Raw genomic sequence first — 25,501 nt, forward strand, 5'->3', positions numbered from 1 at the left:
GAGGGATAAATTGAAGCAGAGAGCAAACAAATGCACAGAGTCACACTCATAGAAGTTCAGAGCAATAACATTACTTAAAAGTTAGGTAGAACTTAAGATTGATACTGTAACTGTATGTTGTTGTAGTTGTCCTGTTGAATTTGGGAAGTTGCATGCATCCAGCCATTCCTCTTTTTCGCGTTACTCCTCCATTCCATCTGACGCTCCGTCGATCAATGTTCGGGACCAGAAGACACCTTGTCCACTGCCTGCCTGGCGGGTGCTGAATTGCGTGTCGCTAATTGTAAGCCTGAGTTCATCCTTTTTGCCATTGTACAGGTTAAAAGCCGGCCTGTAATTGTTGATGGAAAAACAGGAAGTGATATTAAAACACCATGGAGAAAAAAATATAAGGTACGCTGTGTAGTGCAAAAATAACACTTTCAGTTTCAGAGTCGACAGTATTACAAATTTACAATACATACAAGCATCATTTTGAAAGTGCGTACTCTGAGTCTCCTTTTCAAGGATAAATAGGTGTGGGCGAAATTTGCGGATCTTTCCCCTCAAGCTAGGTATAAAGTGTAAACTGCGGTTTTAGAACAAAATTAGACCTTCCCAGCAGTGCTCCCAGACCCCTCAACCCACCCCAAACATCTAGAACCCCCCAAGAAGCCCCCCAAAAACATGCGATACTACTACTAGGCCTAAGTTTCAACCGTGCCAAAACGCTTTCTGCAACTAGGGCTAGGCCCAAACCCCCCTTTTCCACCATGGATTTTTCCAAACCACTTGCATCCAAAATTTGTCCTTCCCAGCAATGCCCCCAGACCCCTCAACCCACCCCCAAACAGGCCGAAAGCAAAAATGGAAAATGTCAAAGTCAGGGAAGTAGAGCTTGTCCTCAAACTCTATGAATTGAGACGGGAGTAGGTCCGCTAACAGAGAAGAACTTCCATCACCTAAGTCGATGTCCTCTTTTTCCTGCGTGCATTCATGTATTTTGTAATCTGGTGGTATGAAGTGCTGATTTATCTTGATCAGTGTTAATCTCTCCACATTTTTGGGCGAGAGGCGGGTCCTTTTTAAAGTTACAATGGCACCAGCAGCACAGAAAACACGTTCAGAAGACACGCTTGCGAGTGGGCAATACAAATAATTTAGAGCCAGGTTGGTGATCAGTGGCCATAGAGCCCTTTTCCTAAACCAATACAGCAATGGGTTCTGATTAACAAAGACCTCTGTTGGGTCATCCTGATAGGCCTGCACCATTGACTCAAGGTTCTCCACGGTTTCTCCACTTTGCATACAATCTGTGGCCTTTGCAGCACTGGAAAGAGCAAACCCTTGATGAGTTAGCCAATCTGCTTCCGACAATATTATGGCTGGGCCTGGTGCAGGTGAGGATGATGATACGGTTGCTGGTGTCGTTAATAGCTGTGAGGGAAAGTGACTCCCTTCAGCCACATATTCTGAAGTGGAACTTGACGCCGGATGGCCTGCTGATTCAGTTGTACTTCTGCTGGCTCCTTGAATTTCCTGCCGCTCTTTTTCGAACCGAGTGACTGACACAGCTAGCCAATGTTTGTACTTTGAAACATCTACTTCATCGAAACGAATGAATGCTTTGCTGGCCACTGCCTTTTTGTACTGTGGATCCAGAATAGTGACACAAATGTAATGTTGTTCTGTATGTATGTTTTTAAGCTTTTCATTGGCAACTAGGCGGCTTAATAACCTCTCCGCCAACTGATATGCGTCTTTCTTTTCAGCATCATCTTGGAACGTTGAAGACACCGCCTTCAGTTGGTGCTCTAGCATGCGCAACAATGGGATAGCTTTGCCCAAAGAACAGTCCTCCCTGCTGACTTCACACCAGAAGACCTCAAAAGGACGAAGCATGTCTGTCAGGCTTGCAACTAGATTCCTTCCTCCAACTCTAGCCTCATGTCTTTCATAGTAGAACCCAGTTTAAAGACATAATCATTTATTACCCCCACTGCTCAGACAGATGCTCAAGAATGTAAAAGGTTGAGTTCCAACGTGTTGCCACCTCCTGGTTGAGTCCTTTGACTGGCAGTATACGTTCATGTTGAATGCTCCTCAGCTCCTTCCGGGCCTTAAAAGAATAGTTGAAATTTGTGCAGATTCTTCAGAAGGTGGTGAGTAACTTGCTGACTGTGTTTTCTTTTTTCAAGAAATCTTGCACCACAATGTTAATACTGTGCGCCAAATAAGGAACTCTGAAATAGTCACCTTGCTGCATGGCCTTAACTATATTACTGCCATTATCTGTGGAAACATAACCATCTATGCGATTTCTTGGATGCAGTCATTCATAGACCTTCCTATTAAACTCCTCCAAAAGGTTAGGTGCAGTATGAGTTTTCTCCATGGCAAACATGGCTACTGTTGCATGTTTCCGAGTAGCTTGAATAACTGTGTCCTTGTCGACACCTACTTTTAACTCTTCTTTAACCCCTGCAAAAGAGACCCTGTGTGCAGTGATGCACATGTAATCAAGCGCTTGCCAACTGGTCCACATATCTGTTGTCAGGTGGATAGTGTGAACAGCACTCTTCTGCAAAGCTGCCCCAATCACCTCCAGCACATCTTGATGTAGTGGTGGAACCGCAACTCTGGCAAAATAGGACCGGCTTGGAACCTTCCATTTAGGGCAGACTGTTGCCACAAATTCTAGAAAACCCACTCCTTCCACGAAAGAAAAAGGGAGAAGGTCCAGCGCTAACATTTTAGCAAGCTTTGCGTTATACAGTCGTGCCGTTTGGTGGTTGGGTTCAAATGGCGCCTTCGACCAAAACATTGTGCTTATGGTGGGCTGGACCATTTTACGTGATGATGATGATGACTTCTTCAAACCAATTAGGCCCAGTGATGTACTTTTTCGCATTGATGTCTCTCCCAGACTCTTAGTGGGCCTCATACATGTTGCAGGGGTAGATGGTATGGGCGATACCACTGCAGTGCTGCTGCCAGGGCTACTGGGTGTACCAGAAAAAATGTCCGTCGCTTCTTCACTTCCCCCCTGCAAAATCAGCCCCTCGTCATCATCAGATGCAATATCAATGGATACATTTGGATTTGTTTTTCATTTGGTTTCCTGGATCTTACTTAGGTGCGCCTCCCACTCGATAGTGTGGTGTTTTTTGAGATGACCTCTCTGGCCTCCGGTACCATAGTTGCTACCAAGCTTACCCCGTCTAACTAATGTTTTACAAATCGAACAAACACCATGTTTTCTGCCCTTTGGCTAACAGTAAAGAAGTCCACATGCTATGAAAGCCAGCATTGCTCCCCTCCAGGTGGAAGCAACATGTGTTCTGTTTCCCTGCCTGCAAAAGTGCGGGCAGAGAAACAGATCATAAATCCGCTCCTAGCCACAGGAGCATTTTTCAAGCTTGCAAGGCCTGGGAACAGACTTAGTCTTTGCTCCCATTTGACAGTAGGTTTGAAAATGCTCCCGCAAGAGGGAGGCAGGCACATGTTTTCCTGCCCACTGTATTGCATGCAGAGAAAATACAGCGTCCTGGGGTGGGCTCACCAGGACACAGTCAGTGGGCTGGCTGCAAAGGTTTGGGTCCTCTGGGCCATTAAAGGCTCAGTGAGGAGGTCACCCTTCTCTTTTAATTTAGGCAACAGTCCTGGTGGATGCAGTCCCTGAGGCCATTTTAAGGCTTGGTGAGGGGGCTACGTGGCCACCCTACCCTTAATAATACGTGGGTCCAATGGGATGGGGTTCAGAAGCCTGAAAACAAGAAACCCTCTACCCTTAATATTTACATTGGGTCCCCAGGATGGGGCCCCCAGGAATAAATTAGCTCGGGGAAGGTGGCAGCACACCACCCTCCCTATATTAAATTCATTGCTCACCAGGGCATAGGGTCCCAGGAGACGAAAACGACTCAGGGAGGGGGTCATATGTCTGTCTCCCTGTAAATATAATGAGCACTGGGGGATGGAATCACCAGGACCCTAAATTGACTTGGTAGCGGGGGGCTAGTGATTCCCCGCTCTCCATACATATATTTTAAAATGGCTGACACCAATTACTTTTTTTCCACTCATTTTCCTATGTATGCTCCTCATCCCTCCTACTGAGGTTGAACTTAGCTCTACCCATCCTTAATTGAATCAAAAGCATAGAGTTTTCGAAATAATTAAATTGTGTTAAAGTAGCACTGCCAATCAGTACCTCACCTAACATTTCTTGGACAAGTTGCCAAGAGGGACTTCTCTCCCTGTCTAATGACTGATGACTAGTCCTATGTCTAAGAGTCTTTGGTGTTGATTTAGGGGCAGATTTATCAAGGCATTGAGGAAGCGTATAGTCACAAAATGTGACATAATTTGATGCACATTCTTGCTACACCATTTACTTTCCAGAGCAAAATGGGTTTTACATTGGCATACTGTCCATTCAAGTAGTGCTTTGCACTACATTGCATTACTTTGTGTCATCATGTCATTTGTTGGGTCGTACATGGACAGTCATATCTGTCCACCTGTGGTGTTTGATGCAAAACCCCATTAACTAACATATTGAAGAAAAGCTTTGTACTAAAAATTACACCTCCTTGAGGGAGTACAAAGTAGATGAAAATATTTTTTTTCTCTCAATGGTACAGTACATATACAAAGAGGCAAAAATTCAAAGTATGTTTTAGCAAGGCTTTGGCATGGGGACGGTCTCTTTCAGCACAAAATTGATGCTAGACTTGACAGGCCTGATTGACAAGGTAAACTTACAAATTTAAATAAGTTTACTCTTTTTTAATATTCACAAAACTGCAACTTAATTGAGAAAAAAGATAGGGCAGGCCTCTCTTTTTATGTGCGTAGTTCTCCCCCTCAACTGCTGAGTCTGTGCAGTTGTAAACTTACAATTAGGTTGCAGTTTTGTGAATACTGAGATCAAGCAAACTTTCATAAACATGTGAGTTTACATTTCTGAATCAGGATCCATGTTTACACCTTTGCATTGTGGTGAAAAGCTGTGTGTGTGGCTCTAGGCAACCTGAAATTGCACCAGCGCTTAAGATGGCAGCAGCAGTGCCATATCAAATTAGATATGGTGCAGTCCTGCTCTTTCCGGGTTTAGGAATACACCGCACCAACATTTGTTGCTGCACTATGCTGCATGAAATGCAAGTAAATATGTCCCTCGGTGTTTACTGGGGTAGTTACAGGTGCAGTAGAATTAGAAGTTGCGTTTGTAAATGTCAGCTATAGTTCCAGTGGTTCAGCGATAGATTCTTCTCTTCTTGAAGAAGTTTTTTCTGAAGCCACTGTTTCCTGATGAATGTTGCTGAGTGCTAGGTTATCTACCTGTTGCTGATGTATCCTGCCTCTTGTTGAAAAAACACAAAGAAACTACTGGTCTACAAACAGTGAGACAAAAGTTGGCAGAAAGACTATAATGTCTGGGTCAAAAAGAAGAATACATATTCACACAATGAAAAGGAATCCCATCAGTCCACCATAGTGGCAGAACATCATCATCTGGTATTTGTTGTGGATTGCAGTGCATAAAGGTGAAAACGCACAAGAGTTAAAATTGACTACTAAGTCACTACAGTAACTTTAATAGACGCTATCCAAATGGTGGTCGGATAATACAGGAATTTGAGTTCATTTCCATCCGTGTGTGGGAGTACACCTCACCTCACCTGGCAACTGCTCAGTGAATGAGGCCCCACTCTGTCCGTCGGTACCCCAGGCTATACTGAGCCCAAGGCAGTTGCCAGTTGATGTGAGGCGTACTCCCACACACCGATGGGAATGAACTCAAGTTTCCGACCACCATTTGGGACTCACAGGGAATGGTAGGGTGTATTGCACCAATTGTTTAATTGTTGTATTTGTTTTACACAGTTTAATACCACATTTTCAGTAGAATTGTAATATTTTGGTCCTGAGGAAAGGGAGGATACATGATATCCTTGTGGCTGAAACATGTAGACCTGCCAATTCATTGCTATGACAGTTATTTTTTCAAACTGTCAGCACTCTGTTTTTAGATTTGACACTAGGATAGCGTCTATTAAAGTTACTGTAGTGTCTTAGTAGTCAATTTTAACCCTTGCACGTTTTCACCTTTTTGTACTGCAAATCCTCAGCACCACTGATTGCAATTAAATTGTGGCTGTATCAATCACTGGGTTATGAATCAAGTACAGCTTTTTCATCAACTATTGTTGGCTGCATTAGTCAAGCAACCCACAACAAACCCACAACAAATCCCAGATGATGATGTTCTGCCATTATTCAGTTGTAGGATGGGGACAGAACACTGTCTGGTCTTTAAATATTGATTCCCTAGGACCCCTTCTTTTAAAGATTTTGTTTAGGTCCTGCCTCTTTTCACATTTTCTTTTTTGGTCCTCCACAAAGGTTCTTACCACATTTTTGTAATTTCTTCAGCAGTACTATTGGTGACCCTCACAGCATTGTTTATTGGATACAGGCCTAAATATTGTTATTGAAGCATTGACAAACAAAGTATCTTTCTCTGACACACATTTTCCACAGGATCTCCAGTTCCTGGTCAATAAATAGTTGTCTTCTTTTCTTCCCAACCTCCTCCTCCTGTGGCTGCTGGTCTGGCTTGATATTCTGTTGTATTTTTGTATTTCCTGTAAAATGTGCACCTCTCCCTGCAGTCTTTGATGCCATCAGTTGTCGTGACACAAAATTCATAGTTTGCATATTATACAGAATCACAAATTGGAAATTAGTTAGAAACAAATGAAGAAATCAATATTTGCTACTGACATTGCAACCTACATATTATTTTGCGATTCAGAAAGTGTAGTTTGTCATTTTGTATTTTACGATTTACAATTTAGACTTTAATACATCAGCCCCCCGGTGTGTTGCTATGTGTACATCGCTTGATTCATGTGTTCTCAGCATTGGGATACAGCTATTCAAGAAGTTATTCTCTCCCCTACCTCTGCAAGCCCAGTTGATTTTCTAATAACTGGTCATCGGCTAAAGTTGTCCTCTGCCTTAGTAACCTGTTAAATGAGTTCTACCAGTTGTCCTTGATCATAACAGATATGGTTTAAAATCAGCCCGGAATTGGATTAAGACAGTGTAGTATGATCATGTCAAAATGAAAGTGAAGGGACTCCAAGACATTTTAGGTTATAAGAATACTGCATGTATACACTCTGATGAGTCCCTGCCTCAACGATGTAGCCTTTTTTTAATAGCTTCAAACCATAGTACACTGATACATACAAAAACCAAGTAGCAGTAAACTATGCTCGATTCCACAAAAAGATCTAAAGGGATCTCTTATAATGCCTCCTACCCGGAAGAGATTGCCTGCATCCAGGCATCCTCATCACCCTGCACTATACTGGAGATGTGTGGCTCAGGGGTTAGAGGCGGCAGACCCAGAAGCTGAGATCGTCCCTGGACCAGGGTTCAATTCCCCGCCTTGGCGGGTCTTGGGCTAAAAAATTCCACGGACTCGATAAATCTTGCTCCGGTGCCTTCTCGACTCACGGGTTCACACTCTGGGCAATAGATTGCTTAATCTCCACAACGGCCCCTCGCGGTGGGATGCCTAGCGTTCACCTTGTGGATACCCTGCTGGGGTTATCTCACAGGGGAATACCAGGACGGGTTCCCTAAGCAAGCACTTAGATACCGACCTCGGTCAGTGATTTGCGCTATATAAATACATTTACATTTATACTCCGTATACTTTTTCATTTATACCATCATCAACCACCCAATAAATCTCCTCAATAGGGACTTCTTTACTCCCTCCTAATTCAGTGATCATGACTAACTCTTGGGTAGAGTGGAGAATTCTTCACAATGTAGTCCCTTAAAAGTAGGGGTGGGCGGCAAGCTACGCTCCGTGCACGGAGTGTGCGTAGTGCCGCCCACTCCGCATTTTGCGGAGCTGGCGGAGCCAGGCGGCACTACGCACGCTCCGCAGACGGAGCGTAGCTGGCCGCCACCCGCCTCCCTCCCGCCCTCCCTAGATACTTTCAAATAAAGCAATCAAATAATTTAAAAAGCACTTACCTTGCCCGCCGCTGCCCGCCGCGTCCCCGGGGCTCATTATCTTCCGTCTTCCGTCTTTTTTAGTAATGCGCATGCGCGGGCGGCCGCGCATGTGCATTTTCACGAGAAAATGCGCATGCACGGCCGCCCGCGCATGCGCATTACTAAAGAAGACGGAAGATAGCGAGCCCCGGGGACGCGGCGGGCAGCGGCGGCAAGGTAAGTGCTTTTTAAATTATCGATTCCTTTATTTGAAAGTATTTAGGGAGGGCGGGAGGGAGGCGGGTGGCGGGGCTGGCGACCAGTGGTGTTTGCGGAGTGGGGCTACGCGGAGTGCGGAGGTGGGTGTAGTTTCTCGCCCACTTCGCGTAGCTCCGCGAAGCCCCACTCCGCCAACTCCGCCCAGGGTTACTTAAAAGACTCCCTGTAATATTTTCAATACCCACAACTTCGATAAGTGAAAAAAGGAACTCCAGAGCACCACAATGTATAGATGATAGAAACGCAAATTGTAGAGATTTCTACACACACCAAGACTAGTGCAACCACCACCACCTCTTCAAGCACAAATTCATGCATGGACTAGTTGTTTCTTTGTGTTGGACACCCAATGAGGCCACAGATTGGATATAGCGGGCAACACCATCTGCTTTAGAAAACACAGGGGCATATTCTCAAGAACGTGTGATAACCATTGCAAAAGTAATTTAACGCAACTTCCAACATCGCAGTCTGTTGCGGGAAAATTACGCCCTGTTAACGAAGCATTCTCAACACAGCGGTACCATGTGATAGTCTCCAGATAACACTTCAAATGTCCGCATCAAAATCAATGCCAGGCCGCAAAAAGCAAAATGCAAACACAAAAAAACCTGCGATGTGGCCATTAGGAGTACAAATAGCAGCGAAAACCAGCGACAGGCCTGGAAATCTCACACATCTGGCAGGAAAATGCACTATTAAAACTACAGAAACAACACACCAGAAATAATCCAAAGCGTGTAGCAACATGGATGCACCCTGACCGAGCGCACAGGCCAACGGGAACCCTACAACCCCCACAGACCACCAGCAAGGAACAACGGGGACGGCCAAGGAGAAGAGGGAGAGGAAGAAGGGGTGCAGTCCGCAGCAAAACCAGACCAGCATCACAGAGGTGACAGAACACCACCATCAACTGACCCATAAGTAGACCACCAGGAATGTAGACTGATTGTCGAGGAGGCCAAGAGGCGCAGGCATAATGTAATAATCTAAACTAGGCACAAACCCGCTGCCAACAGGAAGATAGCAACAGCGGCAGGAGGTGAGAGTCCTGCGCCACAGGAGGAGCTGGATGAAATGGAGGCCACAGTCATCAGTGTGGAGATGGTGCAAGGAATGGGGAGTACAGACACAGCTCGAGAGGCCCGGACACAACATCAACAGGGTGAGTAATGACCAGGGACTGGGGGACGGGGGGAGCACAATGGCACACATGCATCACGAGGTGTAGCCCACTGCACACCCACAATGACCCTGGATCATGTTCCTGATCCCCGTGGCACACTCCAACTCACACACATTGCAAGAACAGCACACGCACATTGACAACAATGTGGTACAATGCGCAAACCCGACACTGCAGAAAAGAAGACACAACAACCTCCGCACACGCGCAGAAACAGGCCTACTAGATCTGACAGAGCTGTAAACTGTGAAATGGAAATGTACGCGTATAACCTCTCATCTGTCATGTAGTCCAAATGTACATGGTCTCGCATTAAAATCCTGCACCTCTCAAATAGTCACAATGTACATTGTCATACAGTCTGCATGTAAACAAGAACAATGCGCCAACAAACATGTCGACACAATGTCAACATGCATCTCCTCTTCACGTTGCAGAGTGACACATACCACCTCCAGAAGAGCACAGAAGACCACACATCAGTGATGCCGGAGAGGACCACCACACATTTGACACCTTCGCCCAACAACAGCCCATGGACATCCCACGCAACCCAAAACCAGGATCAGGGCAGCCAAGCTACTTAGAGGAGAACACAGACCATGCAACAGACCGCACAGCAGGAAGCACCCGCAAGCATGGCTGGCTCACAACACTTCAATCACCCACACCCAATGCCAGGTGTCAGAACGCCAAAACGAGGTGGCCGAACAGGTGCGGGTGGGGTCCGAACCCATGGAAGGCGAACTAGATCACATACTATGTGTGTATTATCCTTCAGGGACCACCTATACCCCACAAAAGAGACCCACACTCTCATAGAGACACATACAGATGCTCATTCCTACTACAGAACCATGCCCAGGGGCATACAAATATCAGTCACACACCCACTTTGGCTCTGCGTACCATGGCCCAGGCCACTCCCCTTATGAATTGAGTGGGTGATGACAAAGCTAAATGTCCAAGCTCCAATCCGCTGCCTGCGGTGACATGTCATCGCCAGCTATACACAGCACAATGTAATGTCGCAGGGCATAGGGCCCTCATGCATACAACAAGACCACAGGGACACACGCAGATATTATGTTGAACTGGCTGCGGGCACGTGCACCCGGCCCCTTTATTGGCAGGGCCACATGTACAGTGAAGCCTGTGCTGGATGTGTGTGGGGTGAGTGTAAGCCAGCCCGCACGGAGTGCTTGGTGCTGGCAACAACTTGAACAGTGGACACCAGTGCAACAGAAACTGAAAAGACCTGCATACCAAATTCAACTGCTGAGCAACATGGAGGGAGCCAGAGCAAGTACAGTGGTCACCCAACATGCAAACAGAAGTGTCCGTGAGTTGCAGTGCACTGAGGTTGGGGCACTAGAGCTGAGCGCACTCATGTGATGAAAATGACTAAGATTGTGTCCATTCAGGATATTCCTGATGCAGATGCAGTGGGGTGTGCTAGACCTGCATCATCTTCCTCATCAAGGTCCCAGGTCTCTCACACTGCCTGAGGGGACATTGCTGTGCAACCACTCCACAGCACAAAACTCAATCAGCAACGGTCCATGGGTTTCAGTGCACTGAGTCAGTGGCACCTGAAGTGCTGAGCAGGGGATCAGGCAGTTGATGGCATCCACAACAGGTGTGAGCAACTCTGTTAGTCTGCCAGTACCACTGTTTCAACTCTGGCAGATGCTGGTTTGAGTTGCCCCTGGTGATGGTGGCGTGTGCCTCCTGAGGTGATGCTACGTCTGGACTCATTTGATGTGTGAGCCTGGTGGACCGCAGTTGAGGCCGAAGGCAGCGGACAGCACAGGGCCACATACACATGTTGTCGATGAGCCCAAGACCACTGTCACAGAGGTCATCCAATATTCATTCTTCCAGGTTCCCTGACTTGAGCAGCACATAGTTAGTGGGCTCGGATGCACAGCGGTTGGTACTGGCACCCCGCCATGGGACGGTGACTTGCGGTTCCTGAGGTAGGGCCACAGAGACTGAGCGGGTCCTCATCGATGTGGTCGGTGAAAGTGGCAGGGGGTTGTTGGGGGAAGTGGAAGGTGTCCTCCAGGGCATGATGCTATCCAGAAGCAGCAAATGGAGGAGTGGAGTGCCACAGTCTCGTTGCTGTCACCAATTTGGTATCAGCTACATGAGGATGAAAACTACCCATAGTCCATAGACTCAGACGCCACCTATGAGAGTGTCCATGAATTTCGGGGAAAAGACTTAAGGGCACCGGGGCTGGGAGAGGATGCAGTCTGCAATGATGTTGGTACACTGTTATGACCTCAGCAATTGCTAAATCAAGACTCTGTGACCTACTGGACCACAGTGTAGGCCGGAGGCAGTGGTCAGCAGTGGCCCACAGCCACATGTCATAGGCTAGCGATGCACAGTGTTAGTGACACCAAGAGCAGTTGTCGGTAGTGTTCGATCACCTCTGTAACAATGATGCGTTTTTCCTCCCATATGCAAAGCCTCCTCTTACGCCTCACCTTGCGTACAATGATATGTACTCTGCCTTTGAAAAATCGATACTCAGTTCTAATTGTGTGACCTACTTGAGCGCAGCGTAGGCCGAGGGCAGTAGTCCACGTGGTCCCACAGAATCTTGCGGTTGTGATGAAATAATAAGACCCGGTGTTACCACAGCGAAGGGAGTATAGTGACATAAATGCAGCCATAATTAACGTGCTCTGTCATGGTGTAATCAAGACTCAGTTCCTAATGTGTGTCCTACTAGTCCACTGTGTCAGCCGGTAGAGTACGTAAACGAGAAAAGAGTACTGCGTGCCTTGCTCACGGAGGCCGTGACGGTCGTAGCAGGTTGCCAGGATGGCCGGCATTGGGCTTGGAGATTGCACCGGCACGTGGTGGGCCCTCTTTGACACATGTCGGTGTCGGCAGGTGGGCATTGAGGTGCACAGGGGCGGGCAGGACGGGTTCAGTGACCAACTTCCCAGGGTGCAGCAGGAGCCTAGGATTGCAGGCAACCCCACTCACGGCGATGGTGTCGGCCTCGTGGTGGGGTGAGAGGCACCGCCCTGGCAGAAAGGTTGGGCATTCCTGAAGAGGACCTCGCCCAGAATCATGTGTCTTTTATTCATACCCCTAAGCTGGCCTGGCATACACCGGGCCAGCCCACTCTGCTCGCGCTTATGGGGGGAACGTAACAAGCTACATTCCCCACTGGCTGGGGTGACATTGTTTCATCTACTGTCCATCACATTCCAAACACCAGCGGTGTGTGTCAACATGGATATGTCTGTGTGGTCTGCATACCACAGTCTGGCCATCACATTCACGCCACACTTGGCACTGTGTACGTTCTCATTCATCTGTCACTTGTACCCTTCACACATGCCTGGTCCCCACCTCTTCCGACATTCTGCTAATGTTTGGCTGAGGTGGCATGCCGTAATGTACACGGTTGGGCTACGTTTCCACAGTCATATGTGCTGTCTGTCTGGTGGGTGTGCTTGTTGTATGTGAGCTTGCGACGTGTGCATGTCCTGTGTTGTGAGTTACATGATTGTGGAGTTGAGGTGTGTGGTGTGTGTATTTGGTATTGGCCAATGAGCAGTGCATTTCCGTGGGTACTATCCTGGTAGTGCAGGTTGATGATGGACTGTCGGAGGTGTATGAATCATGCACACTGCCCGGGTAGTTGGCCATGAGATTGGTAAAGAGTCCCCGGTGGTCCACTAGTGCCTGCACATTGGTGGAATATGTGCGCTTTCTGTTGCGCTTATTGTGTGCAGCGTTAGCAGGGGCCACTAGTAGGACATGTGTGAAGTCAATTGCCCCCTGGCACGTGTGGGTAGCCAGCTGTGGCATAGATGCCTTGCTTGGTCTCAGACTGTTCCTGCGCAGTGTGTGGGAAGTATAGATAATGGGGTACCAAGCTGATGGTGTCATACACAACCGTTGTGAGGACTTGGATTTGCCTGGCTATGTGACTCCTCTGACTCGGGCAGTTGTTGGTTGGAGGGTACCAAAGGCCAACAGGCGCATCACGGCCAGCAGCTTTGTCTGAGTTGGGATGTTGGTTGTCCGCTGTGTTGGTACCGTCAGCCTGTGGACAATGGTGGTCAAGACGCGGAGGTGGGTTGTACCTTTGAGCATGTGGTGGGCAATGACATTCTCTGGTGTTTGGTCTGTAAGGTTGGTGCATCTTCTAGGGTCACTGTCTTTGTCTACACTGCCTCAGTGTTGGTCCCTGGGGTGGGGAGGGCGGTGGGTGTCCGGGGGGGGCGGGCCTGGGGGTGGTGGCGGTGGGTGTTGTGGCCCTGTTATTGTTCCGAGCTGCATGATCAGTGGCTCCATGGCATCTGTTGCCCTTCAGGTGTGGCTCTGGGCTGGGTTCCCTTTTCTGGTGCAGGTTGTTATCTGACTTTACACCGGGTTAGGGCAGGTGTTACTTTCCTGCACCTAACATGCGTTATCGCATGTTTTGCGGTCTTTTTGTCAATCTGGCTGGTCGTTGAGAATGTTGTGATGTGGTGTTGTCGTGGCTTTTGCCACGGGACCGCCTACTCTGCATCTCATTATCGATAGTTGCCGGGGTCGTCTGTTGAGATGTTTTTGCGGCTGCTATCGTGGGTACACTGGTGCTATGGGCTGTTGGCACCAGCTTGTGAATGAGTCGATACATTTATCGCCACTTTTGCTGTAAAAAAGTGCAGTTACTTGGCGATGGCTCATTGATAATATGCCCCACATTTACAGTCGCATTTCACTGCTAATTCCGGGGAATGAGTGAAACATTAAAGGGATGATCTGCAGCCCCAAAAAGAGCAAGAATAAGAGGATGCAGCTTGTGCCAGACCGCGATAATCCACTAAACTATTGCATTAAATACGGAATTGCTGCCTGTCAGTTGTATACAGCAAAACTTGCTGGAAGGTATCACAGCACTGTACAAGATTAAAGGCAAGGACAAAACAAAAATGTGGCTGTAGGGGTAGCAAAGGCTGGGGAAGGAATGGTGCACGTGGGGGTTTCTTTCCTGTTGTCTTGTATTTTTTTCTTTTTTTTCCATTTTTTTAAATGCCCATTCTTATTATGCCCTTGCTGTAGGTGAGCTGAAAGCCCCCGAAGAAGGCAAACGTGTCAGCTTGATAGTCATGTGTGCCATCCGTGATGGTTTGTTAGATGGTGTTGCTGCATTTTTAAGATGGCGTGAGCTGGCAAGCAGTGCCTGGCTATTCCATCAGGGTGGAAATGATGTAAGCAACGGTGCAGTAACGTTGAATCAGCCATTTCTTGAAACATTTTCTGCTCCTTTAAATCCAACATTGGATGAAGCTGACAAGACCCCTGCAGAGGACACACCTGGGGCCTCATTTATGACTTTTTGCGGTAGGGAAGCGCAGCAGGCCTTCCTGCTGCGCTTCCCTACGGCAAAAGAAAAGGGCAGAAATGCGCCGTATCTATAAGATACGGCGCATTCCTGTCCTTTTCCCCTCCGCCGACGCACAATGGGCTGCCTGCGCCAGCGCAGGCACCCTTGCACAATGGTGCAAGGGTGCCTGCGTTGCGGGGAAGAATATTTTTGTACAGGAAGGGAAACCTTTCTGTACAAAAATAATCACAAAAGGCTTTTCCTCTTTCTATGTGTGCTGTAGAATGCAGCACACATAGAAAAAGGAAATACGAGGAGAAATAAAGACATTTCTCCCTGTTGTGCCTCCCTTACGCCTCCCCTGGGGAGGCGTAAGCTTTTGGCACTGCTTCCGAGTTACGATTTCTCGTACATCTGGGGCAGTGTCAAAAGGCTATGGATGTTGCTGGGAACGCCCCCAGCAACACCCATTGCACGCCCCTTTAACGCAGCACACTGCGTTAAAGGGACTGATATTTATCAGGCAGAGGTACGGCACAAAAACTGGCGTACTGCTGCCTGATAAATACCACGCAGGCTTCTGCGCCACGGAACTTCATGAAAAGTGAAGTTCAGATGGCGCAAGGGGCCTCATAAATGAGGCCCCTTGGGCCTTATTTATGAAGGCCTTGCGTCAGTTTTGCGCCGCCGGTGCGTCACTTTTTGTGACGCACCAGCGGTGTAAAAAATGCGCCTTGTTGCGCCATATTTAAAAAGTGACACATCTAGGTAGATGCGTCACTTTTTAAACCCCTGCGCCACATTATACCTACGTCAGGTATAATGTATGCAGAGGGGGCGTTCCCCCGCAAAAATCCTCGTAATAGTGACGCAGTGAAATCTATGAGATTTCACTGCGTCACTTTTAGGACGCTGCTGCGTCAAAATCTTGCGCCTGCCTCACAGCAGGCGTAAGACTGACACAAGCCCTTTCACATGGGGCTTTCCCCATGTGAAAGGACGCATTGCTGGAGTTGCGTCACTTTTGTGACTCACTCCAGCAATGCGTCACTTTTGCGCTTACAGATACATCAGAAATACTGACGTATCTGTAACTCCTTGCGACATGATGCGTCATACATTAAATATGACGCATCAGGAATGTCGTAAGGAGTGCGCAGTGAAAAGTGACGCATCGCTGCTTTCACGCAGCGATGCGTCACTTTTCATAAATGAGGCCCCTGGATTATTCCAATGATGTCCACACTAGGCGCAATGATGGACGACCTCAAGGGATACAGAACGGGACGACCATCAGCTTTTTTAGCCTCCAAAACCGAGACCACCGAACATGGGGTCAGTCCACTGGCTGCTGGCTAGTGAATAATTGCATTCAGGATTCAGTGCACTATAAGCAATGCTTTAATAAACAAAGAACGAACTTGGGAAATGGTGCTTTTCCAGTGGTCTTAAGCAAGTGTTAGACAGGTATTGGTGGTGATGAACTCAGAATTACGGACTAAATGCATGATATATCAGAATTATTAGGGCATTTATTCCATCATGATTATATGTCTAATAAAGGTAAGTGCAGAAAATGTTGGCCTCCCTCGCTCTGTTCCGTTTAGAATGAGCTCTCTGTCATGGGATTCGACTTTGCCTCTCTTTAATTCATTGCTTGAACCTACACCGTCTATCTTACATCTATGCAAGCGGCTTTACTATTTATTTTCCAATTCAATAATGTCAAACTCTATAAAGTATTATATAACGTTTTGAGACATGTGATTGATTAACGTAAATGGAAAATAACATAATTTGTTTTAAGCAGAACACGTTATAATTTTATTAAACGTGATTTTGTAAATCGAGAACAACCAGGATAAGTATCATTTGCTGGCATTATCATACTTTGTATTCTGGGATGCTAGCTTCATTTTGTTTCTTGCATCTGAAGTAATGAGAATTTCGTTTAATGTGCCCGAGTATAAGAAAAACAAATTAACTAAAGCAAATGTTATGAAAACAAATTTCCAAAGAACAGTTAAAGGATTCTGAGAATCATCTATCTTATTTGACTTGCAAAAAGGTAAAAGCCAAACATATTATTAGCGAAACAATTAAAATAATAAATCAAAGACTTTGCTATAGGAACTAAGAGTACATTATATTTGTGGTCATTACACTCAATAAAATGCAAATGAATTGTAGTTCATAAATTCATACACTAGACCATACTCTTAAAACTATTTATTATTATAAGCAACTCTTAAAGGTTGTAAAATACTTGCTGGATTGTGGTTGATATTATATTCACAACTTTACATTATGTCAAACGAGCCATGGTGGAATCAGTTTGAAAAAACCCACAATGGCCACCACATGCAGGAAAAAAAACCTGCCTACTCATTAATACCACTGAGTTTTTCATTTTCAAAAACAAACCCCGTGCTTTGGGGGTTTAGTTGTAAAACACGCACAACAGAACATGATGGCTTCAAGGTGTAATTATACACGGAAGACAACTATATTCTGCCCAAGTTTATAAATAGTTTTGGTGTTTGATTTACATTTAATCACAATTTGTATTGGCTTGTGGTTTGAAACCCAAAGTAACACAACTCAGCACAATTGCCACTCTTCTATTACTTTTCGTCCTGGGGACACTCCATCAACATATATAAAGTAGGCCTATTATCTTTGACAAAAAATCACCAATAACTATATTTAAATAAATAATTCATTATTAATAAAATGGAATGGTTAATAAAAGTGATTGGCTGAAACCGTGTTTCATAAAGTTTTATCAAAAAAATCACCATGTCGTGGGTCTTTCTTTTATCATTTTTCAGCCCGCAAAATGCACACAAGAGTGCCCTGCGCCCCAGCTGAAGAGCATACAGCTCCAGCTGGGAATACTTTACAAGGAAATGGCAAGCTATCCTGGGTTCATGGATTTAATGACCCAGGAAACGTATTTTGTTTTTTTAATGTTGCTTGAGAACTTTAGCCACCCACAACATAAAACAAATACTTGTTGGTGCCCCTCCTCCTTCTATGGGGACCACCAAGATAACAAAAGTGTATATAAAAAGCCGCCGAAGGGCATTATGGGATACTCCATGCCGTTGCAGGGAATACAAAATGAGCAGCTCTTCATGCTCATTTACTCCGATCTATGTCACTCCACTCCACACAACTCCACTTTACAAAACTCCACTGTATGCCACTTCCCTCTAATTGACTCCATGCTACACTATTCCACTCTATACAACAGTCTATGACACTCCAATCTATGCTACTTCACTCTATGCCACTAAACTCTATACCTCTCCACTCTATGCTATACCACTTTACATCACTCCACCCTATACCTCTACACTATACACCACTCCAATGTACACCACTCCTCTCTGCATTTCAGCTCAATGACACTCCACTCAATGCCACCCTATTGTATGTCACTCCACTGTACACCACTCCAGTGTACGCCACTCAACTCTATTTCACTCCACTATATGACATTCCACTATATGTCACCCCACTCTATGCCACTCCACTCTATACCACCCTACTCTATACCATTCCACTCTATGCCACTTCATGTTATGCTATTCTACTTTACACCACTCCACTCTATGCGGCTCCACTCTGTGCCAAGACACTGTACTCTAGTCCAAGATACGACACTCCACTCTATGGCGTTCCACTTTTTGGCAGTTCACTCTATGCCATTGAACTCTACACTATTTAACTCTACGCCGCTCCACTCTGCACCACCAAACTGTATGCCACTCCACTTTGTTTATGCCACTCCTCTCTATGCCACTAAACTCTATGCTATTCAAAATAATTCTACTTCACTCAGTGCTACTCTGCTATATGCCACTCAGCTGTACGCCACTCCACTCTACACCACTCCATGCTACAGCTCTCCACTCTACACTAGTCCACTGTATACCACTTCAGTCTATGCCACTTAAATCCATCCAACTCAACTATACACCACACCACTCAATGCCACTCCACTCCATGCCCCTTCACACTCAGGTATTCCACGCTATGCCTTTCCACTCTACACCACTACATTCTATGTCATTCAACTACACCTCACTCCTCTCTAGGCCTCTCCACTATCTGCTATTCGACTCAACGTCACTCAACTCACCGCCACTCAACTGTACACCACTTCACCATAGTGTGCTCCACTCTATGGCATTCAACTGTATACCGCTCTACGCCACTCCATTATATCCTATTTCACTCTATGCCACTCCACTCTATGCCACTGGACTCTAATCAACTTCACTCAATGCCACTCCAATCTATGCCACTCGCCTACCTATACGCGACCCCCTCTACGTGCTTCACTCTCCGCTGCTCCACTCTATATCACCCCACTCTATGCTATTACACTTTCCACCACTCGCTCATATGGCATAGGAGAATAATATATGTATGACCTTATTACATAGCCGCCATCGCCACTGTGTAGTTATAGTTAGGTCAGACGTTCCAAAGGAAGAGCATATTTTGGCTTGCTAATAACAATTTAAAGTGCATCGACCTCAAGTCCTTCCTGGAAAGTTTCAGAGTGATCGGTCAATTGGAGGCTCACAAAAATGGGGCGGTCAAAAATATACATTTTCTGCCATAGCTACAGAAAATAAAACAGCTAAACAGAATTAAACCAAATTTGGAAAACTGTAGAACTTTTGTCAAAAGTCATGTTTTTTTAATGATTTGATGAAAATCTGTTCAGCCATTTTCAAGAAAGTTGGGTTTAAAATGTGCTCCCAATGCTCATTAGGGTTTAAACAAAAAGGTTTGTCTGGAATGTTGGTGTCCAAATATGCTAAAATTGTTCACTCTAAAAGGGAGTAGTCAATCTCTATTAGCTTGTCTCAACCTGAACAATCTGTTGTAATAGCCTTTACAGGCCTCTGTAAAATGGTTGCTGCATCCTGAAAATGAGTTAAAAAAAATATAAGGAGGCAGGGTGAGCACTTCTTTATCCCAAAGGGCATGTGGGGGACGGGCAAAAGGCTGACCACAACATGACCAACATGTTAGGGCAACCATTACGGGACTCTGTGTCTAAAAGGAGCACATAGAAAGGGTGATACCAGATTTTAACCACAATATAAATCATTTGTTGGTGGTAGCATATAATTTTAGTACATTTGGTGTACTCTACAGTAATTTTCTCTGGTTAAAACAATGCTTAACCTCTGTTGGGATTTGATGAACCATATTTGAAAGAAAACTGCTTTCTATTGTGAGTTTCTCTAAGATATTATGGAAGGAGCTCCAGACGTGAAAATGTGAGCAGATTTTCCATAACGCCATGAAGTCTTTCTGAGCTATGTGAGAATTCAGTCTGATATTCTGAGTAAAACATGTACTGTCAACAGTAGCAGCAGTCTGTCAGTTAATTTCCCAAGTGTTCTATTGCAGCTTCTCACGGTTTTCTAAGGAACAACTAGAGTGCTAACAGTCTATATTTATATATCTATATTTATGACAAAACTGTTGCACGCCTAAAGCCAATTTGAGGGAATAAAACCTGTAAAACTTTAAAGCATTCCCTTTAGAAATGAACAATATGAGGGGATTGGTATGTCTTAGAAACCATGGTAAGTCCTCTAGATATCTATAATGAGAACACTTTTCCATGCGTTCTCAAATACCTCTCTCATCGTGTCGGAACATTCTGACATGCAGACCGAAACATACTTTCAATGCCAGCAGCAGTCTGAAAGTTAACTCCTTAGTGTTCTACTGCAGCTTCACATAATGAAGAACTAGAGCGCTAACCTTATGCATTTATAGCAAAAGTAAAGAAGACTTGAAGCTTTTTTGATGAAATTGAAGCTGTATAACCTAAAGCATTTCCTTCATAAAGGAACAACCTGAGGGTTTTTTTGTCTTACTAATAAAACTTGGTGCTCTGAAAGGCTAAAATTAGAACATATTTTCTATGAGTTCTCCAATATCGTCTCCACTCATTTTGATAAAGCATTCTGTCATGTAGACTGAAATGTATTTCCAAGACCAGTAGCAGTCCTTCGGTTAACTCCCCTAGTAAACAACTGAATTTTACCACGATGTTCTAATGAACAATTAGAGCAGTAACATTCTTTATTTATGGCATTTGTGTTGCACACCTGAACAACATTTTGATGGAATCAAAGCTGTAAAGCTTAAAACATTTCCTTTACAAATGCGTAAAAATGTGGGGTTTCTTTTTGTCATCCAAATTACAGTTAGTCCTTCAGAAAGCTAAAATAAAGATCCATTTTCATTGAGTTCTCAAATATCTTCCCCGTCCATTTCAGTTAAACAATCTGACATGCAAACTGAAATGAACTTTCAACATCAACAGCTGCCTGTCAGTTCACTTTATGTTGAGCTTATAGATGAGTATGTTATCGCCCAGGATGCAAGGGGGCCAGAGGGTCCCATGAGCAGAGGGTCCCTGCTCATGGCCCGGTTGATTTACTTCAGGTATTAGGAGGGGGCAATAGTGTGGTTCCCTCTAGTAGAGGGGGAGGGAAGAGCTTCAATAATTGGTTATATGTTTGTAAGCTCCAATCTTATATCATGGTTCTCTAAAGGAGAGATTTTACCCGTAGACCATAATGCCCTTTGTGTCTTGATGTTGTTACTGATTTAGAGACATCTGTGTACCATTAACTGAGTTTCTATCACACAACATTCAACAGACGGACTAAGATTAGTATGGCGTCTGAATGAACACCTAGAATCATTGTCCATTCTAGGCTTGTTTCTTAATTGCCTAGCAGATAGTACACATGAGTTGATGCCTTACATTATAACAGGTTAACATGTAGTATTAGGGAGTCTATGCTTAAGCCAATCCACCCAGTAAATGTAGATTCTAAGTGGTTTGATGGCGAATTGTATTTTGAATAAAGCCTTAAATGCAATGCAGAGGGTACGGTTTGCGATTCTTCAGGCACGTCGCGAATATAAAGCCACTCTCTCACACAGTAAGAGGGAACTATATAAATGGGACTGGGAGTTGCTGGAAAGCGGAGCCTTGGAGAAGGACAGTAAGTCATTTTAGGAACTAATAAAACAAATTAGAACAAGGAATTCTCTTACTAATCCTTTCTTGCAAAACAATATTTTAGGCTAAGACTGGGTTACACACTTTGCCCCTATCCATGAAATTGAGGACGATGTGAGTATGTTAGCCTCTCTGTGTAACTGTCCCTCTTAATACCTTTGCAGGAAGTTAAACTGGCCATCCAACACAGCACAGGTGGGAAAGCGCCAGGCCCTGACGGGGTACCAGTGGATTTGTTTAAATGTATACCTGAGATATGGGGTATCCTTATTACCAAACATTCAACTCTTGCCTAACAACTGCTATTCCTCCTTCCTGGTCCACTGCAACTGTAGTGACAATATTTAAAAAGGGTGATCGAATGTCTCCAAAGTGTTATCGCCCTTTATCACTTATCAACAGCACAATTAAAATCATTAGCAGAGTCATATATTACTGCTTAGTTAAATGCTGCTGACAAGGGCATTCTTTTGCTGTTCAATTTGGTTTTCGTCCAAATTTATATACAACCGAACAATGTCGGAACCTGGCTCTTGAAGAACCGGGCTTTTAGAACCCATCGGCGCCAGGGGCACGCCCAAAGTCTTCGGATTCACCTGTCTTGGTAAACAGAGACACGGAATACTTCTGAGTGGCATCAGAGACCAAATATATTAGCTGCAGCCAGTAACAGTGATCCTAAAAATACAGCATGGAGTATTTCAGGAAACTGCTCAAATTTGTAGAGCAAGACATCTCCTTTTATACACCATATTCACATTTCGAACATACACACCCATTGCGCAAAATTCTAACCAATAGGGTACATTCTCAAACGAAGTATCACATGACGAAAAGCTCAGTTTGCAATATCCCAACCCAAAGTTAATCATTGGGAATGTCCCAAATCCAATCTCCACAAGCCGGACAAATCCATAATTGAATGGCACAATGCATGTAGTAAAGAGCATAGAAAAGGGAACAATGACTGATAGCGAGCAAGATAAGGCATGTGTAAGGAGACTAAAAGTTAACGATGTCCTGAACAGTGATTGGCAATCTCAGACAATGATCAAATCAGGGAAATTGACTCGGCAGGGTCAGCTTCAGGTGAAGGAATCAGATCCTTACAATTCACCTCGAAGTCAAGAAAGACCCTGTTAATGTATACCAACACATGAAGGCCAGGCCGCTTCGTTCGTTCGACCACACTCGTCGACCTGCGTGATGGCAACACAAAATGGAGACTCAAAAACAAAATGGAACCCATGTTCGAGACGAAATCTCCAAACACGTAATGAACTCGCTAATTTAACGTGACAAATTCACTCCATATTAGCCGAACGTACCAAATACGGTTCAACATCACCAAAATCGTGACGAAACCATGACCTTACGAGACAAGGCCCGTTTTCACAGAACCACACTCTGACAATTTCCAACTACACCCACGCCAGATGTTGTCCTATTTATCTCACCTTTATGGATCTGTCCACTGCCTTTGACTCAGTAAATAGAATCAAGTTGTGGTTAATGTTGCTAGACCTTGGAGTGTACCCTCCCCTGGTGAACTTCCTTTACTCTTTACACGCAGATCTTTCAGCTAGAGTCTGTTTAAATGCTCACAGTGAGCTCTCATCTGATTTCCCATTGAAGAGCAGATTGCAGCACAGGTGCAGATTGGCACCCCTACTCTTTATTTTTTATACAAATTGACTAACAGCTTAGTTAACATCCACCCAATTAAATACACCCAAAATAGCTGGCACTTTGGTGCATGCTTTACTCGACACGGATGTAGCTGTCCTGCTAGCTCTTACTCCTAATGCAGGTGGAGCATTTTGCTATCTTCATGCAAGATCTTGAATTCAACACTAATTACACTAAGCTGCACATTATATCCTGTGGACCCGGTAAATTAAGGTTAAATAAAATCCTTATTAAGGGGCAAGCATGAACAATTGTTGATAACCTTTGTTATCTAGGCTTGACCGTTAGTTCCTCAGGGTCTTGGAATTCCTGGAAGCTTACTCAATCCAGCCGTAAGCTTACTAGAACTGCAGGGACAGTTTGTAATCTTATTAAACCAGGATCCAGAGGGACTATCTTGCGAGCACTGAATGTGTAAAATTCCCAGTGCATTAGTATAGCTACGTATGGTGCAAGAGTGAGGGGGAGTAACAAAAGCTGCTCCTTACAGGCAGAGGTAAACTGTTTTCTCTGGCAAAAGTAAAACTTTCCTCCTATTACCTCTAGTTGTATCAATCAATCTGAGCTAAACCAAGGGTTTTATCTCTGACAAGGTCCTTTTAGAGCCTCTTTTGCTATTGGTTAGCATTTGGACAAACCCAGCAGCAACACTATGTAGGGATATCATCCTCGATTGTCTCTGCCTGGATAAGGCTTTTTGTATTCCATGGCTGAGATAAATTTCTGTTCACTCTAGAAATCCAGGGTTTATCTACTTTGATGGCTGAACCTAGCAGTATTTCCAAAGCTGATAACCCTTTGTTACGCAAACTAGGATTGAAACAGTGTAGAGTAGCCTTGCTCCACTTACAATTTTTAACTTTGTTTAAAACTTGTTACCACTTTGCCTATTTTAATTCAGCAACATTCGGGCTAGAAAAAGTATGGTAGAATAATTGTACCCAGGTCTCTGTATTGTTTTATAATTCTTTATTGTATTGATTTGCTATATGCATGTTGTAGTTTTCAAGAAGACTGAACTATAAGCCTGTATCCATCAGAGGAAGGTAACTTCCTGTGATCTTTTATGCTTAGAAAGACATGACACATACTGAGCCTATCTTTGACAGGTGGTGCTATGCAGAGTCTTCCCTGTTAACTCTTGCGCCAGTAGCAGCACACAGTGGACCCGTTTTTGACTTTTTTGTTTTCCCAAATTGTTTTGGCCTTGGCTGACAGCGCTATGAGTGTATTGGTGCCTCGAATTTTGCACATGAACTGAATCAATTATTGCCTGCAAATTTGGACATTTGATGATTTATGAAGCTTCAAAAGTATGTTAATGCTTATATTTTTTAATTATTTTAACTATGTGTAAAAATGTTACATTTTCAGTGATATTATGAATTTGTATGGTATTTTATGAACTTTTATGGTCTATTTCTAATTAGACCGAATAAAGATTTTGAACATTTGAACATTTGAACATACATACATAATAATATTTTATGAAGCATGGTTCTCCACTTTAAATTCCTCCCATTTAAACAAATGCTGTGTTATTATTTTAGAACTCTGGCTCCATGCCTGCAGGCCAGTGGGACCAAAATTCCTGCTGTTTGCAAATATTACACTTGGAAATGGGAGAAAATTTAATTGGCAATTTTTATGGAATCCATTTAAACACAAAGGTAACTCTACAGTTTAATTTTCTCCCATTTTGAAGTGTTATCTTTACACACAGTAGTCATCTTGCTCGCAGTGGCTTGCAGTGGCTGGTAGACATGCTGCTAAATTTATATCTGAAAATTGAGTCATTATTTTAAGTGGGAGAAATTTAAAGTTTTCATAGACCATTTTTTTAACTTTGATTTTTGTGGTGTTTAATGGTTTTCAAGGAATGTGCTTTTCCTGTGTAAATTTGTTTTGTACGCATTTCATTTTT

Source organism: Lissotriton vulgaris, chromosome 4_1 (genome assembly GCF_964263255.1).
Source record: "Lissotriton vulgaris chromosome 4_1, aLisVul1.2, whole genome shotgun sequence".
Lineage (NCBI taxonomy): Eukaryota > Metazoa > Chordata > Amphibia > Caudata > Salamandridae > Lissotriton > Lissotriton vulgaris.